Genomic DNA, 16,728 nt, shown 5'->3' on the forward strand with positions numbered 1-16,728 from the left:
CTGATTTGTGTTGTAAGGCGATTCCTTGTTATCTTATATTCAGTTTTTAAAGTTGTGTTATTATATATAATAATTGTATATTATATATATTATTATTTTATTATATATATTATTATTTTATATAATTATATATTATATATAATAATAATAATAATAATAATAATAATAATAATAATAATAATAATAATAATAATAATAATAATAATAAATCTCTACTTCAAAACATAAACCAGCCAATTGAATCCAGACTATTGAAATACATAATACACCCACACCATCTTCCTGCCTTAATAATGCAAATACTATTACTGATAAAATAACTAGTATACAAAGCTGGGAAACAATTCATTAATATTCTTGAGGTCCCTCAAAACAATTTTTTTTCCGAAATCATGTAATCAGTATTAGCTGTTATTCCTCGTTGTATAGCAGATGACAATTGCATATTGTCATGTAGTGTAGTGTAGTGTCTTGTCCTCCCACTATGATTGCGCCATGTAATAATAATAATAATAATAATTGGCCAGGTTAGTCTGGTTGGCCAAACTGTTAATGTATCCTCTTTCCAAGTAACAGGCTGCGAGTTCGAATCCCGTCGTGGGCATTAATATTTGTGATTGTCCTTAGGTGATAGACGAATTTCATTGCCTGATGGCTCCACTTCGTTTATTGGACTTCTGATGTGGCTTAAAAAGTTCCAGGTTTGATTTATAAACCAGAATTATGTACATAATAATTAACATATCAATTAATATTAATAATAATAATGAATAAAAATTTATAAAAAGCCCCAGTCCACCTCACGGTTATATTTATTTATACTTTTATGTACTATCCGGCTCGCTTTACTCCCTATACTGGAATAAAAGGTGGTAGCTGATTTTTTAAAAATTTTTTTAAATGTTTTTATGTGACTCTCACCCACGGACAGTTGTACTGTTTTACAACTCCTCATGTGTGGCAGTCATATAAAAACATAACATAAATAAATATAACAGCGAGGTCAAGCACCGATTTAAAAAAAAAAAAAAATTCTTTCCTCTTAGTTTTAGTAACACATATTCACTCTTGAAATGCATAAGCGATTGTCATGCTATCTTTCTAGGACTGATGCCCTCTTTCTCAACATAGTGCACATCATAAATTTTTTATTTATTTATTTTTTATTTGATATTCAAACATCTCATTGCTTTATTGATATTCAGGACTCGAGTAAGTTTTACGGAAATATCCAGGTGGTGCTAGTGATACGCTCAGCTGCGAGCAATGTGAATTACAGTATGTGAGAAAGAAGTGTTTGAAAAAAGAAAAGAAAGAAATTTTTATTATGGATCATGAGAATGTGCTTGTTAGAACATATGATTCTAAAAAATGACATCGTTTGCTACTAGTCGTTTAACAAATCTTTCATATATCTAATGAATCGCATTTTAGCTCCTCAGAACCTCAGGTATGCATCTTTTGCTGATTTTGATATTAAGATTCCAGCTTCGATAAATGTTATTCGTACGTGTGTGCATATATATATATATATATATATATATATATATATATATATATATATATATATATATATATATATATTTTTTTTTTAAATTTATATATCTTTATTTATATATATATATAAATAAAGCAGATGCATGTTTTAACCAGTAGTTTTAACCATTAGTGAGATATAAAATTATATTGTGATTTAAACATTAAAATTAGAATAATTAGTAATATTGAGTAATACACTACAAGAAAATAGTATAATTCTCTGAATTTTTGATACACAGTTTATTTTTATTTTATTTTATTTTATTTCTTTTTGTCTGTGCTTGCCCTTATGGTTCATTTTTTTAGTATGTTTATTTTTTGTATCTTTAACTTGCATTAGTTTTGAACATGTTTTGACATTTAAGAGGAGAAATCATTTAATGGAATATCTTATTGTTTTTAAATTTTAACTGATATTAGTTGAGTAACTGAAATCTAATGACACCAAACAGTTACGGATGAACTATAGTAAATAAGTTTCATGGAAGAAAACAAACTTCAAGAGATATAGTCAAGAACAGATTGTAAATGTACATTCATCTTCACATAATTTGAGTATTTTCTTGGAGTACTGTGGTCTAATTTCTGTTTGTACCATATGTGTATCAATGACCTGGCAATTTACGAAATTCAGCAAATGTATCTTTGTATATTCTGGATCTACACTTAACAACATTGAACTTATAACCCCACTTTTCTGTCCCCAACATTAGCCTATTAAAATCCACCTGAAGTGCTCTTACATCAAAATTCTCAGCCTCTTACTTTTACATCATTTGCAAACAACTGAAAATCTCCCTTTAACCCTTGGTCTATATCATCACCATATAAATTAAATTACACTGGCTTCATAAAAATGCCCTAGTACTTCACTAGCCACCATCCCCTCCTCTTCCTCTGAGACCCTGCATCCTGCCCATCTTATACAACTCACTGGTACCTATCATCCAACCATCCCCCCTATCCAAGGTACTGTACTAGCCATTTCCCTCAATTTTGATATCAATTTGTCACAGTATTATTCTATCAGTGCCTTTACAAAAATCCAAAAATATCACGGTATGCACATTTTTTCTCTGTTGTATGTGGTTGTCACCCTACAAAATGTTACCAGATTTCCTTGGTTGGTTAAGTGAAGAGCATATCTGCTTTCCAGTATCTTGAGGTTATGGATTCAAATATCACTCTGTGAATGTCTTTAGGTGGAAGATGATTTTCATGACTTGGTGTAAGATTAATGCCTGATTATTGGAGGCCAGAAGAACTTTTTGAAAGACCTTGAAGAGCAGAGTTCCCAAATTATTTAATACTTAATTCATTTATGATAATCATATGGTATTGTTATTATTGTGACATCTCTGTGGAATCCTAAGACTCATCGTGGGAGGGCACTCCACACCACACCACCCACTGACTATACAACTTAATCCCACATTATGACGTCTGTTGGCCACTAATAGTACTTTTGTCTGTTTATTGTTTGTGGTTCCTTGTTGATTGCCTGTATGTGGGATAAATAATAATAATAATAAATAATAAACTGAGTTTCTGGAAGAAGAAAAGCTGCTATCACTATACGAGATCAGATAAATCACCTTCAATTGAAAAAGCAGATTCCTTTTGTCACATCCTTTCAACTGTGCTGCAGGCACTATAGGTTTACAATGCTTTATTTGTTGGACTATCATAAAAGTTTTACTGAGAGGTTGTCCTTTAAACAAACTGATGCTTCTCATAGAGATTCCTGTTTTTATCCAATGAACCTTTCCAACATTAAATACTATCCCTGAAATGCAAACTGATTGATAATTTGAATCCATTCCTTATGTAGTGGATTCAAATCAGTAATCCATCCCTTCTATCTTCCAGAAACTTTCACTGAAAAATTAAGCCAAAGGCACTGTTAACTCTTTTGCACATTCCCTTGATATCCTACTAGTTTTACAGCCTTATTGAAATGCAATATCTTAAATGCTTCTTGTACGTTAGCTTTCAATATGTAATGTTATTCCATTTTCTCTAATGTGAAATATACTCACTGATGAAATATTTACTGAAAAATTTCACTATTTCTTCTGTCATTTTGTCTTGGTACTATTTTTTTTCATACTTGTTCTTTTTATCTACTTTCTATAACTAAAGAGCCCTTAAATTACTCATGCATCTCTTTATATTCCATCCTCTTCTTCCTCTTTATCATAGCTTTTGCTTTCTCTACCTGCACCTTAAACTCTAATGCAACTATTGACAATTTTGGTACACAATAAATAACGGAAAAACTCACGTAGAAAGATTATTCATTAGTATAATTTTCACCTGTGTGTCACAGGCATCTTCAGTACATTAAGCTCAAAATTAAACACTAACTGACAATTCCAAAAAGCGCCACCTAAGTAGCTGGTGTAAGATAACTAAAAAGGTCAATAACTTTCCTAAAAAAAAAAAAAAAAAAAAAAAAAAAAAAAAAAAAAAAAAAATTAATACAATAAAAAGTTAGGAAAGATTAGCTGATTTATAAAGTACTATCTCCCATAAAGGGGATAGACGTAAGCCATCGGATCTGTTTAAGTTAGGAGAATGAAGTAGAGTTTCACATGTTTCCTTATAAAGGCGTTCCATGAGAAACTGACTTTTGTGAAGGACTCTTGTCTTTCTCCAATGAACTCTGTGTCTAGTGAAGATGGCATGTTCAGAAAGTCCAGACTTTTCAGGTTTAAAGTATTCAATATAAAATTGGTGTTCTTCTAGCCGAATAGAGGCAGATCTTCCCGTTTGTCCGAAATAAGATAATCCACAAGAGCACGGAATCTGGTAGACACCTGGATGATTAAGATGTGGAAGCTTGTCCTTAGGAGAAGTGAGAAAGGTGGAGATTTTTCTAAATGGTCAAAAGGCAACAAAAATATTCAGTGGTTTTAAAACTTTTGCTATACGTTCACTGATGCCTTGTACATAAGGGATAGTAATGCGCATTATTTCCTCTGTGTTTGAAGAGGAAGACATTAAAACTACTCAAAGTTCTTTTAATGAAGCAATTCTTATAACCATTAGATAGAAAGGAAGAAGTTATGTATTGTAGTTCTTTCTGTAAAAGATCGTCTGTAGAACAAAAGGAGTGGGCCCGATGAACCAGTGTTTTAATAGTTCCTGCCTTTTGACTGGGATGGTGATGAGATTCCGCATGGATATAATGGCTGAATGAATGAATGAGTCTTCTTTCTATAAACTGAGAAATGTAGGTTACCATCTGGTTGGCGAAGAATTAGAAGATCTAAAAAGGCTAACTGTTTATTTGATTCTACTTCTAGGGTAAACTTGATCCTAGGATGAAATGCGTTTAACTTAGTGAGAAATTGTTGAAGTTCATCCGAAGAGCCATTCCATACAGCAGAAATGTCATCGACATATCTGAACCAATGAATAGGTCAGGGAGAAATGTTGTCAAAGATACGTTGTTCAAAATGTTCCATAAAGAAATTGGAGATAGCAGGAGAAAGAGGATTACCCATTGCTGTTCCTTTAATTTGTTGATACAACTTATTTTTAAAGGAAAAATAACCAAAATTTATTACAAAATCAAATACGTTTACAATGTCTGAAGGAAATTCCTGTTGTAGTAATTCAATACTTTCCGAAAGAGGCACATTTGTAAATAAAGAAACAACATCTAAACTGATCATGATATCAGAAACGTCCAAATGAAGATCTGAAATTTTATTTTTGAAATCCAAAGTATTTTTTATATAAGTATCAGTTCTTCTAGTTGAAGAGGAGAGTAAATTAGATAAAAATTTTGAGATTTTGTAAGTGGGGCAACCTATACAATCTACGACTGGTCTCAACGGAATGCCTGGTATATGAACTTTCGGAAGACCATACAATCTAGGTGGACGACCGAAGAAGGTTTTAAGTTTTTTCTTTTGATTTTCATTCCATGTAGATACATTATCTATAAGAGAATTAAGTCTCTTCAATTGACTCCGGGTAGGATCCGATGTAAGAGGCCTATAAGTTGAATAGTCGCAAAGTAAAAGAGACATTTTTCTCTCATATTCCTTCCTATCTTGAATCACTATAGCCTTCCCCTTATCAGCTTTCGTAATTATTAAATTATTGTTATTCTTCAGTGATTTCAATGCTTTAAACTCAGAGTAAGAAAGATTAGGACGAAGAGGCTTGGCATGAAAAAGAATTTGTGCACATTCAAAACGTAATCTGTTGGCTGTTTTTTGGGATAAGGATCGAATACCCCTGTCTATGTTATGAAAAAAATCCATAATCGGCCTTATTCGGCGTAACAGCGAAATCATATCCTTTTGATAAAACAAAACGTTCACAGTCTGTTAGTGGACGTCCGGAAACATTTATGACTACTTTATCTATATCAATAGTATTATTACTGGATCTAGGTAAGCTGACTAGTGATTCAAATTTGTGTTTTAGCTTGTCACGAGAATCATTAAAGACCTTTAAGTAAGAACTCGAAGATATGCGCATTACAGTAGTAAAAGTTTCAACAGTTAAAACAGATTCCAGAGCATTTTTTATATCCATAATTTCTTTATTTAAGATGGCAAGAGATTTTTTAGCTTCGTGTAGCTGAATATTTAAAAGAGACTTACTAGCTTTGAAGTAGATCCGATGAGTACCGATATGTCTACTCACGGTTTACCTCTTTTAAAACTTATTGACAATTTTCTTCCTCATATTTCTTCTGTAACATCTTCCTCTGTATTTCCTACTTAGCCATTATTCATATATGCTATGTATCTTCTCAACTTTTAAAATACTGTTTAATATCTTTCAAATGGTCTTGCTAAATAAGTCTTCAGGAAAAATTGATGCCCAAAGTTATGATGATACTTCACATCCAGGTGTTAATGTGTGGAATAGTGAGTATAGTGGTCAGTATGCTTATTTTTATATATTCAGAAAACTTGATATGGCCAAAGTCACCTGCTTTACAAAATAACTGGTATCATTGAAGCAGTGATTTTTTTTTGAGAGAAATTGATAATCACTGATTAAACAGTTGAACTGTTTCATCACTGATTATTAAGTTATTTTATTTTTTTGCATTAATGTCATTTGCTATTACAGAACAAACACTTGGAGCTTCAACTCTGTATGATGTTATGAGCGCATTGAAATCATTTGTCAAACTACTTAATTCCCCAAAAAACAGTAATATGCTCTCAAATTATGCAAACAGAATTGTGTTTTGTTGTTAACACTTCCTTACACAGATGTCTTATTGGCATGATCACTAAAAGTCGTCTTTAAATAAATAATAAAAATATATCCTCTAAATGGAATAGATAGAATTCCAAGTCCTAACTTTTTAGAAATTGTTTACTCAGCCTTTTGTTGTCTTTGTCATCGGAAAATGATCAATCTGCTTTCTAGCAGGATGGAAAAATAAGTGACAGCTGTTGCCACCTTGTGTTCCCAATCCTGACTGGTATATTAGTGGATATCTTATTGTGTGTGTTTAGCAGTTGATTTTTTAAAAATTTATTATTATCATTTCATTTTTGAGTCGTGGAATTTAAAATGCAGTTTTTTTTTAGGAATTAAGCCCTTACCAGTGCCACAAACCAGCTAACTCAAGAACAAACTGAAAAATAGCCTAGAAAAAGTTCCTGTAGTTGATGACTAGAATTTAACTTATAAGGTCATTCTTCTTCTGCTGATCTAGTATCATGGAAGTTACCACATGCAAACATCTCAAGCATTTTTATATGATTATCTATATCTCCATTTAATCCATCTTTGAATTCACTTTCTATAATTCTTATGTAATCCTCTAGAATCTTCTAATTGTAATGATTTTTATCATCTCCTGCACTGCACTCACTGATATGATAGTCATCTTGATCTTACACTTATCAAAGCACATCATTTTACATTTTGACTATGAAATAGTATCCCTGTTCCTCTTCTCCATCTGTTCTTCTTCACCACACATTACACAACTTCCAGGGGGTAGCCTCTCATTCTCACCCTCTCTTGTGTTTAATATCTTTTCCACGAATCCTGTAAAATTTCCTCACAGACTTAAACATTAAGTCTGTAAGGAAATTTCTTTTTTATCTCACATATGGCAAGATGGTATTTCCTCCCAGAAACTTGGATTTTTCATCCTGTAAAATAGACAAACTATCCAGAAGAACACAGTTTACAGACATAATACATATAACACTTATAGCTTTAGTTGCTTTGCCTGTAAATTCAAAATAACCAAACTCTTCTATTCACTAAACTCTGCAGTGTACACCCTCTCAGCCTTCCCACATAATAAACATTCCAGAGTCCTAATATTGCAGCAGTCACTTGTTTCTGAATGCATCAGAATTCCCCCATCCCATTGGAAACCATATGATTTCATGTTTTGTACAGTGCTACAACTTATCTCTACTACTTAGTACACTCCCTATCATAGGCAAAATGTTGTGTAATCAGTTGCAGTTTGCCTTAGTATAGATACTTCAGGCCTCTGTCCATCATAAATCCTCAGATTCTGAATCTTATTCATCTCCTAAATTTGCAATGCAAAAATTACATAATTCATTCACATTAAAATGGCAATCCTACTCATTCATCCAATCTATAATCTATCACTACATAAAATACAAATAAATTACTAAAGCACGAGTTGCTGCTTTTTTTTGAAATTTTTTTTTTATGCTGACCATTGTAGTAAATCCTGTGAGACCAGTTTCTCTTCTGTTCCTGGCATTCTCTCTTTCTCACTACAACAACAAATATACAGACAAGCATATGATTTCAGACTGCACTATTGTACCTGTAACACTTCATTTGGCTGCTTTAGCAGAGTAAGAGAAATTGTGAATAAATTTATATTTCTTATATTTGCTTTGACTTTCTTATTTAGAGTTCTGTTATCTGATGGCCACATTGTGATATATTTTGCTTTTTTTTTTATTTGCAGTTCACACTAGAGAAGATTAGGAGTCCTATCTTAAGGTGAAGTAGGTAGGATTTATTAAATAATGTTATATGTTTGGTGATTTGTGGATATGTTAAAAAGTAACATATTAAATCCACATTGCTAGCTGAGTGGCTATGCACTTCGCAACCATATGCCTGGGAAAGGAGTGTCCTGCATTCGATTCCTGTTGCTTACGTGAGGAGCTTAGGATCTTTCTCAGACATAGCCAAGTTAGCCGGTCTTGGGCGTGGACTGCAAGGTTTTTCTCCCCAGTTTATCTGGGAATTTTCCTCCCGCAAAACAGGCAAACTGGCCCTGTGAACACATGCTTCTACAGACATAGGGTACCTCCAGGAATAAGGAATAACCCACCTATTCCGTAGAATTTTGGTTCCAAATGTTACACAGAAAAAGTGTAAGTCTACGTGTGAGCATAAATCAGGAAAATGAGGAAGAACATATTAAACAAGGATATTTTTTATAATTGTTATATTTGAAATTTTGCTTGTAAATTTCAAATGCCATGTAAATTTTTAAGTTAATGTTATTAAGATCAATATGATGGGAATAGAAATGGCAGATATGTTCTTTTGTGAGGATAGAAAGGACAAGAAGGGAAGGCAAGTGCTGTTGATGATAGCAGGTAAATTATGTCTGCACAAAATGGAGATGTGAGAGGAAAATAGTGGCAATGGTTTTGAGTTAGTAAGATGTGAGGTGGAGGTTGACAGAAGAGATATTTAGCTGGATGCTGCTATAGGCCAGGGAATGTGGAGGGTGGTGGTGAAGAAAAATATGAGCAACTTGAATTAAGGAAGAAAAGAAAGATAATCATTATGGATTATTTTAATTGTGGTAATATAGATTGGAATGAAGAGAGAGAATTTGGGTATAAAGAAAATTAATTTGAGAGACAGCTATCTTAGGTAGTATGTTAGGGAGGGCATGCGAGGATTGAGAGTCTCAGATCTAATTATTTCATAGGAGGATGTGATTGTGAATGGGTGTCACATCCTCCCCCCACCCCAGTTGGTGAGAGGGACCATGAGATGATCACCTGGGTGGTGGCTAGCCATATGAAGATTTCTGTGAAGAAAGGATATATATGTGGAACCACAAGGCTGATGATTGTGGGATGCTTAGGAGACAGTTTGGAGCTACAGCATAGAATGGGAAGTTAAGCAGGAGGGAGATAAATGCTGCATGGGAACTGATCAAATGATATTTAACATCAGTGTGCAAATATATTCTGAAACTGAAAAGGCTGAATAAGGTATGTGTCAAATGAATAAATGAAGGGATTAGGCATGAAATAACAGAATGTTGGTAAATAGAGAAACAATGGTCAGGATTGTTCAATATGGGCAATACAATTCACAGTGGTTCTCATTTGTCAACTTTCTTTATGAATTTTTGGGAGATCTTATAAACAAGGAGTCCTTTCAAAATGGGTGCATAACTTATACAAAGTGTTTTGATCCTGGCTAACAACTTCATCAAAGAGCTTATTTAATTGTTTAATCTGTGTTTTTATAATCTTAATGAAAGCAGGGCATGGAATTCAGTAGCATGTGTAATTTATTTACTACTGAGTTTAAGGCATGATTTGATGATGTGTGTGATAGGATGTACTTCCAGTGATGAGTCTCTGACTATGGAGATTTGATGTTAATAGTAATAATAATAATAATATCAGCAGGTAAGCCTACTTGCTAGGGTCAGATTTATATACCATTTTCTGGCCATTGAAATAATAATGCATCAGTAAATTTATCATACTTAACTATTTGACAAATAAATTTTGCTGGATTATTGCAAAGCTAACAAAATTATCGAATGGATTGGCTAATTTCTAGTTCTCTTGTAAGTTCCCAGTTCATTATCCAACCATTAGCTCACCTGCAATAGTAAATGTAGGTTTACAATCTTTTGTGGATGGGATCACATAAAAAATAAATTAAAAATATTTAAGCTGCATTTAATTCTAGCTGACTTTTTTTTTTTTTTTTAGTTTGGTTGGTGAATTTGGATTTACGACTGAAGCAACTCATGCTATGAGGATAGTGTATTATGTTTGTTTTTGTATGTGTGTTCTTATGACTAGTGACTAGTTTCATTCCTGTCTATTTTTCAGGATGAAAAATCGAAGTTTCTAGGAATAAAAATCTTACCACTCCATACAAGACTGGCTAACACACATTTAGTTGAAAATCCTTGATAAGGTCTTTCAAACTGACGGACATCATTACTATTGACTGAGCTATGGAAGCTTACTTTTATAGTGTATTCACATTAAATGACATTTGGGGATGTGTGATGTGACCTTGGTGATAATGAATACTTAAAAAAATATTTTACAATAAAGTGTAATCTAAGAAGTAATTTATCCTTTTATAACAAAGATCATATATAAATGATTTTTAAGTAAATTTTTTAATATACATAAATTATAATGAGCAAATGATAATGGCTGTCACTGTAAAGTTATGTACTTTAGCCTGATGAGATTTCCAGTTGCATATTATATTAGCAGGGGTCATGCTACAAAAAACTGATGAGGCTAGAGACCTTGATGTTATGGCGGATAGGAATTTGAAGCTCAAAGGGCACATAGTAAAAACTGCAAGTAGGACTCAGAGGATAATAGCAATGTTGAAACCTTGGCACATAAGGATAAGGAAGTCCTTTTATCTCTTTACAACACTTTCATAAACTGCACATGAATAAATTTACACACTGCATATGTGTGTAAATTTATCTCCTTGGTTTGGAAGGGATAAAGAAGCTGTGGAAAAGGTGCAAAGAGAATAGTTATAAAGATTATATTGTTATAAAGACTACATTATATATAAAGACTACAGCCTCTGCAGAAAGGACTGTTAGAACAAATAGTTCCTTTCCTATTTTTCACTATCTTTTTCCATTTAGAGAAAGCCAACACACAGAGGAAAATATCTACATAAACAAATAGCCCTGGCAACCCTTTCCACAGAACTCAACTATCTTTATAGTATATTTTGTAGGAGCTGTAGCTAATGGCTACAGCTTTCACAAAATAGATAAAATAGTACATGGCCCACCTACTTTCCCTTCCCCAAACACACTAGAACAAAACACCATTATTTCTATTTCATATATCCGAGGTATATCTGAAAAGATATACCTTAAGGTGGCAGCCCCACTATCAAGCTAGACTGCAGGCAGCCAGTAACCCCCCTCAGTTGAATTGAACTCACTACAACTCACTAAAAAGGCTCATGACAATTCAAAAAGGACGGACCCTACTGGAAATGACCCAGATCGGAGAATGGATATGATTGAGACATGGACACAAAAACAGAAAAAGGAGATACCTAATATTTGGAAACTAGCAACATGGAATGTTAGAATTATACACCATAAAATACAAGAATTAGACTAAACCTTGGAGAAACAAAAAATAAAGATAGCTACCATTACAGAATCAAAGAAAAAACAAAAAGGAACAGATGAAACCAAGAATTATATCTATCTTTATAGTGGAGTAAGGGTGGAAGAAAAGGCAAAGTCAGGCATAATGATGTTCATAATAAAACGTTAAGAAATATTATACATTACAACTACTGGAATGATAGAATCATAGAGACGAGACTAAAGATACATAAAGGATATTTAACAATAATAGGCATAGAGGGAAAAGAAGAAGAATCAGAGATTTTTTATCAAGAACTACAAAAGATTATAGATCAAATAAACCCTTCTGATTATATTATAATAATGGGTGACTTAAATGCAAGAATTGGTAATACCTCACATAAACCCAATATAGGACCAATAGGAGAACCAATATAATAATAATGGGAAGAGATTAAGAGCATTCTTAATCTCTTTATTAAGATTAATTATTATTAAGATTAAGTTCTTTATTAAGATTAAGCAATTAAGAGAATTCATCCTACACAACAATTATAGAATAATGAATACCTACTTAAAACATAAAGATATTCACAGATATACCTGGCAGGCAAGAAATACAAAAAGCATCATAGACTATATAATAGTTAATATGAAATCATCAAATATGATCATAGACACCAGAGTATACAGAGGAGCAGAGATAGTCAGACCACTACTTACTGGTAGGGAAAATTAAATGGAAGCCAAGATGAAAGGAAAAAACCAAAAGAAAATAGAAACACTGAACTATATAGTTCAGTGTTTCTATTTTGAACAGATTGAACTCTTAAATGATGAGAATATCAGAGGCTTGTATCAGAATAAATTAGGGATTGGTTGAGTAAAATCAAGGAAAGTAGGACAGTGGAAGAAGAATGGTCAAACATCAAATATATATTAGAAAATGCTGCAGAGAGAGTTTGGGAATAAAAAGAAAATGGATAAGACACAGAGGTTTAAGACAATGGGACGAAGAGATCAAATAGATTATTGAAGAAAAAAAGATAACATATAAACAACGGCTAAATTTAAAGACAGATGAATCATTCATTGAATATAACAGGAAAACAGCAATAGCAAAGAAAGCATATAGAAAAAAAAAATAGAGAAACATGAAAATTTTATAGCAAAATTAGAACAAGACTGTACATTAAAAAGACCTAAAACATATAGAATCCTCAAACAAATGAATAACGACTTAAAAGAAAGAACAAAAATTGATATAATTGAACCAAAAACCTGGCAGGAGTATTTTCAGAAGTTATGGCATGATAACTCCTCGATACAAGAATTCTCCTTGAAATACAACATCAGTAATACAGATGAATTTAGATATGAAGAACTACAAAACACCCTCAAACAAAGCAGAACAGGCAAGTCACCAGTGATCCCAATTTACAAAAAAGGACAAAAAAAAAAAACAGATTACAATAACTATTGTGGGATCGGCTTCCTCAATACAAGTTATAAAATCTATGAAAAGATGTTAACAAACAAATTAATATCCTGTATAGAATCACAGCTGGGAGAAGAACAGAACAGATTCCGTAAGGTAAAATCATGTATAGACTCGACTTTTATTTTAAAAATAATTATAGAGAAACATAAAGAATACAATATTGAAACACACATAGCTTTCATTGATTATATAAAAGCATTTGACAAAATTTTGAGAAATAAACTATGGGAAACTAAAGGAATATCACATTCCAAACCAACTATACAATGTTCTATTGAACATATACCACAATAATGAAATAGCAATAAAGCAAAATGATACCATATCTGCTTGGAAATCAATAAATAGAGGAGTCCATCAAGGCTGTCCTTTATCACCCATTTTAACATATATGTGGACAATATTATCAAAAAATGGAGAGAAGTAAATACATGTGGATTCCAAATTAATCGACATACAAAAATAGACACGCTACTCTATGCTGATGATCAGATCATCTTTGGAAAGACTGAAGACGAACTGCAGAAATCAATCTATAATTTAACTAATATTATACAACAGTATGGCCTGGAAATATCAACGGAGAAAACTAAAGTCATGGCTTTTCATGGAGATAATCCTGTCAGAAGCAAAATAGTAATAAATAATAAAATAATTGAGCAAGTTAATAATTTCAAATACCTAGGCTGTAAACTATCTTACATAAATGAAATAGATATTGATTTTAAGATGACAAACTTTATAAAAATCACTGGAGTAATTAACAGAACCTTTAATCCTAATTATGTACTGAAATACACAAGACTTAAGAGTCTACAAAACAATAGCTAAACCTACACTATTATATGGAAAGAGATGTACAGAGAATTCAGGCAGCAGAAATGAAATTCCTTAGAAAAACAGAAAAACTAACCCTATTAGATAAAAAAAGAAATAGTGAATACCGTATTTGCCGGCGTATAGGATGCACCCCTTTTTTATACACATTTTTTAGGAAAAAAACTTTATCACTGAGTATTATAATGAATTTACAGTATTTCAAATATAAAGTAATAAGTAGGTCTACTTTCAACAAATACCTAATCTAACTAGGAAAGATCGTCAAATCGTCAAAACTCAGAAATTCATCTCCAGAGCTAAATGAAGAGACACTTGAAACCTCTTCTAAATCAAAACGAGTCCTCATACAACAAACTGTCCTCTGTACCAGTGCATTACTAATTCCACACTTAAATGATTTAAAAACTGTCTCAGTTTTCACAGCATCCCATAAAGCTTTGACTCACTCACAAACTTGCGAAATGCTAGGCCTCTTCCTTCTTCCTGATGGCGTAATCTCAAAATCTGAAGACTACATCTAGCTGTTCCACTTCTCCTTCATAAATCTCTTAAATGGTTTATTAATACAGACATCTAAAGGTTGAAGCTGACTAGTTAGACCTCCTGGAATTACAGCTAACTGAGTTTTCAATTCCTTGAGTTTATTTGTAACATCATCTGTTCTGTGAGAATGAAACTGATCCCATACTAGCATGGCAGGCTTCTTCAACAGTTCACCAGGGCGCCTAGACCAAATTTTATGTATCCATAACTTCATTCCTCCTCCATCCATCCAGCCTTTTGCGTGAACATGTACAAACACCTCTTTAAGCAGTTTTTCTTTGGGCAGCGTCTTCCTTTTAAAAATCAATAGTAGTGGCAATTTTGTCCCATCAGCACAGCAGGATAAAACAACCATGTAGTGATTCTCGTGCCCCGAACTTTTAATAGTAACACTTTTAGTGCCCTTGGAATCTACAGTTTTGTTTGAGGGCACATCAAAAGTCAGCAGAACCTCGTCCATGTTTCCTATTTGCGCAAGTTCAAAATTTTCTTGTTTCCTTGCATTAATGACGAATCAATGAAATTCAATAATTTTTTTCTTCATATTCAGCTGGCATCTTTTGTGATATTTTTGTTTTAGTCTGCATACATAGCTGGTTTCTCTTCATGAATCTTGACCCAGTAAAGTTGGCGATCCCTCTGTTAGTGGCTATCGCTTTAGCTTGATGAATAATCATTTTTGTAGACATTGAAAGTCCCGCTTTTCTGTGGTCTAAAATCCAAGTATTCAGTTCTGCCTCAAGTTCTGGCCATTTTGCAGTTCCACTTCGTAGGTTATGTTTACTGTTGGTTGCTTTTTTTAAATCCTCTTCTTGATTCCATCAAGTTCTTATCATTTTCTCAGTTGGGGGGGGTGGTCCGAAATGCCTCTCTGCTGCCCTGTTTCCATGTTCTTTGGCATACACAATCACACATAGCTTGTATGCAATATTGTAACAATGCCGATGTTTTTCAGCCATAATTTGCCAAGAAATTTAGAGAAAATTTAACTGCAGAAATTTATCACCATTCACAACTGAGACAACAATTGAAAAGTTTAAACGAACAAGACACAGCTGTGATTGTCGATGACAGCGCATGCGCATCCACTGAACTCTACGTCAGTGTTTCTCAAAGTGTGGTACGCATTCCTCCTGGGGTACGTGAAAGCAGGGCCGGCAGAAGCGGGCATGCGGTGAATGTGGGCGCCGCCGCTGGGGCACCGTTCATAAGTTCATTTTTAACACTAAAATTTTTATCATGAAAACAAAAAAATTCTTAGAATGATCAATGTTAAAATAAATAAGGCCAGATACACCAAATAAAAATTAAAAAAAACTATATTGCCGCCTCTTTGATCAGCTTGGCTGTTTACAATTTTGCAGTGAGAGCAGGCTAAATGCTTGCCTGCAGAATGTTGTGTCTACTGCAGTCTATCTAAAGTGAAATGGTGAACGGTTTTTATGTGCAGAAACGAACTTTCGTACAAAACATTTGTTGCTAGTTAACTAGTCATATGGTACGCATCTCAGTAGGCTACTGACAGTAGTGCAGTGCGGACTATTATTTCGTCTCTGTGTCGTGTTGTGTAATAATTTCTTTCTTGTGGTATAAAATAGAAATGGAATCAAAAATTTTAAAAAAAAGTTATCCAGTGCACAAAATCGTAAGCATCATGCTGCGAAAGAAGCAGATATTAAGAAACAAACTGGGGCTCTTAATAAATTTGTTAAAATATTAAAATATTCTGATGCAGATTGTAACCTAACTCGATACATCAGAAATCAGAGCTGAAGAACTGTGCACATCATCCAGTTTGCATGAAACTACTATTGCAACTATTGAATAAGATAACAAGACACATGATTTAAGTGAAAAACAGTTAGGAGAAGATTTAGTTGTAGTTGACCACAAAACTAACACATTGTTAGTCTCTGTAAATTTAGAAGATCCAGGTGAATGGGGAAATATTGATGAAAAA

The 16,728-nt window shown here is 33.1% G+C and overlaps 1 protein-coding gene across 5 annotated transcripts in view; it reads left to right on the forward strand.

The window, feature by feature from the left end:
- Positions 1 to 1,288: 1,288 nt before the first annotated feature.
- phtf (putative homeodomain transcription factor) overlaps positions 1,289 to 16,728 on the forward strand; it is a 291,193-nt gene continuing 275,753 nt past the window's right edge. For 4 of the 5 annotated variants that reach the window (XM_090407495.1, XM_090407494.1, XM_090407497.1 and 1 more), the window contains exons 1-2: positions 1,289 to 1,450; positions 8,492 to 8,535. The gene's annotated coding sequence lies outside the window, so the exon portion shown is untranslated. The remainder of the gene's footprint in view (positions 1,451 to 8,491; positions 8,536 to 16,728) is intronic. The other variant, XM_090407496.1, reaches the window with a different exon arrangement.

The sequence above is a fragment of the Typopeltis vanoorti genome, chromosome 17 (assembly GCF_054136105.1).
Source record: "Typopeltis vanoorti isolate ZY-2024b chromosome 17, IOZ_Tvanoo_1.0, whole genome shotgun sequence".
Taxonomy (NCBI): domain Eukaryota; kingdom Metazoa; phylum Arthropoda; class Arachnida; order Uropygi; family Thelyphonidae; genus Typopeltis; species Typopeltis vanoorti.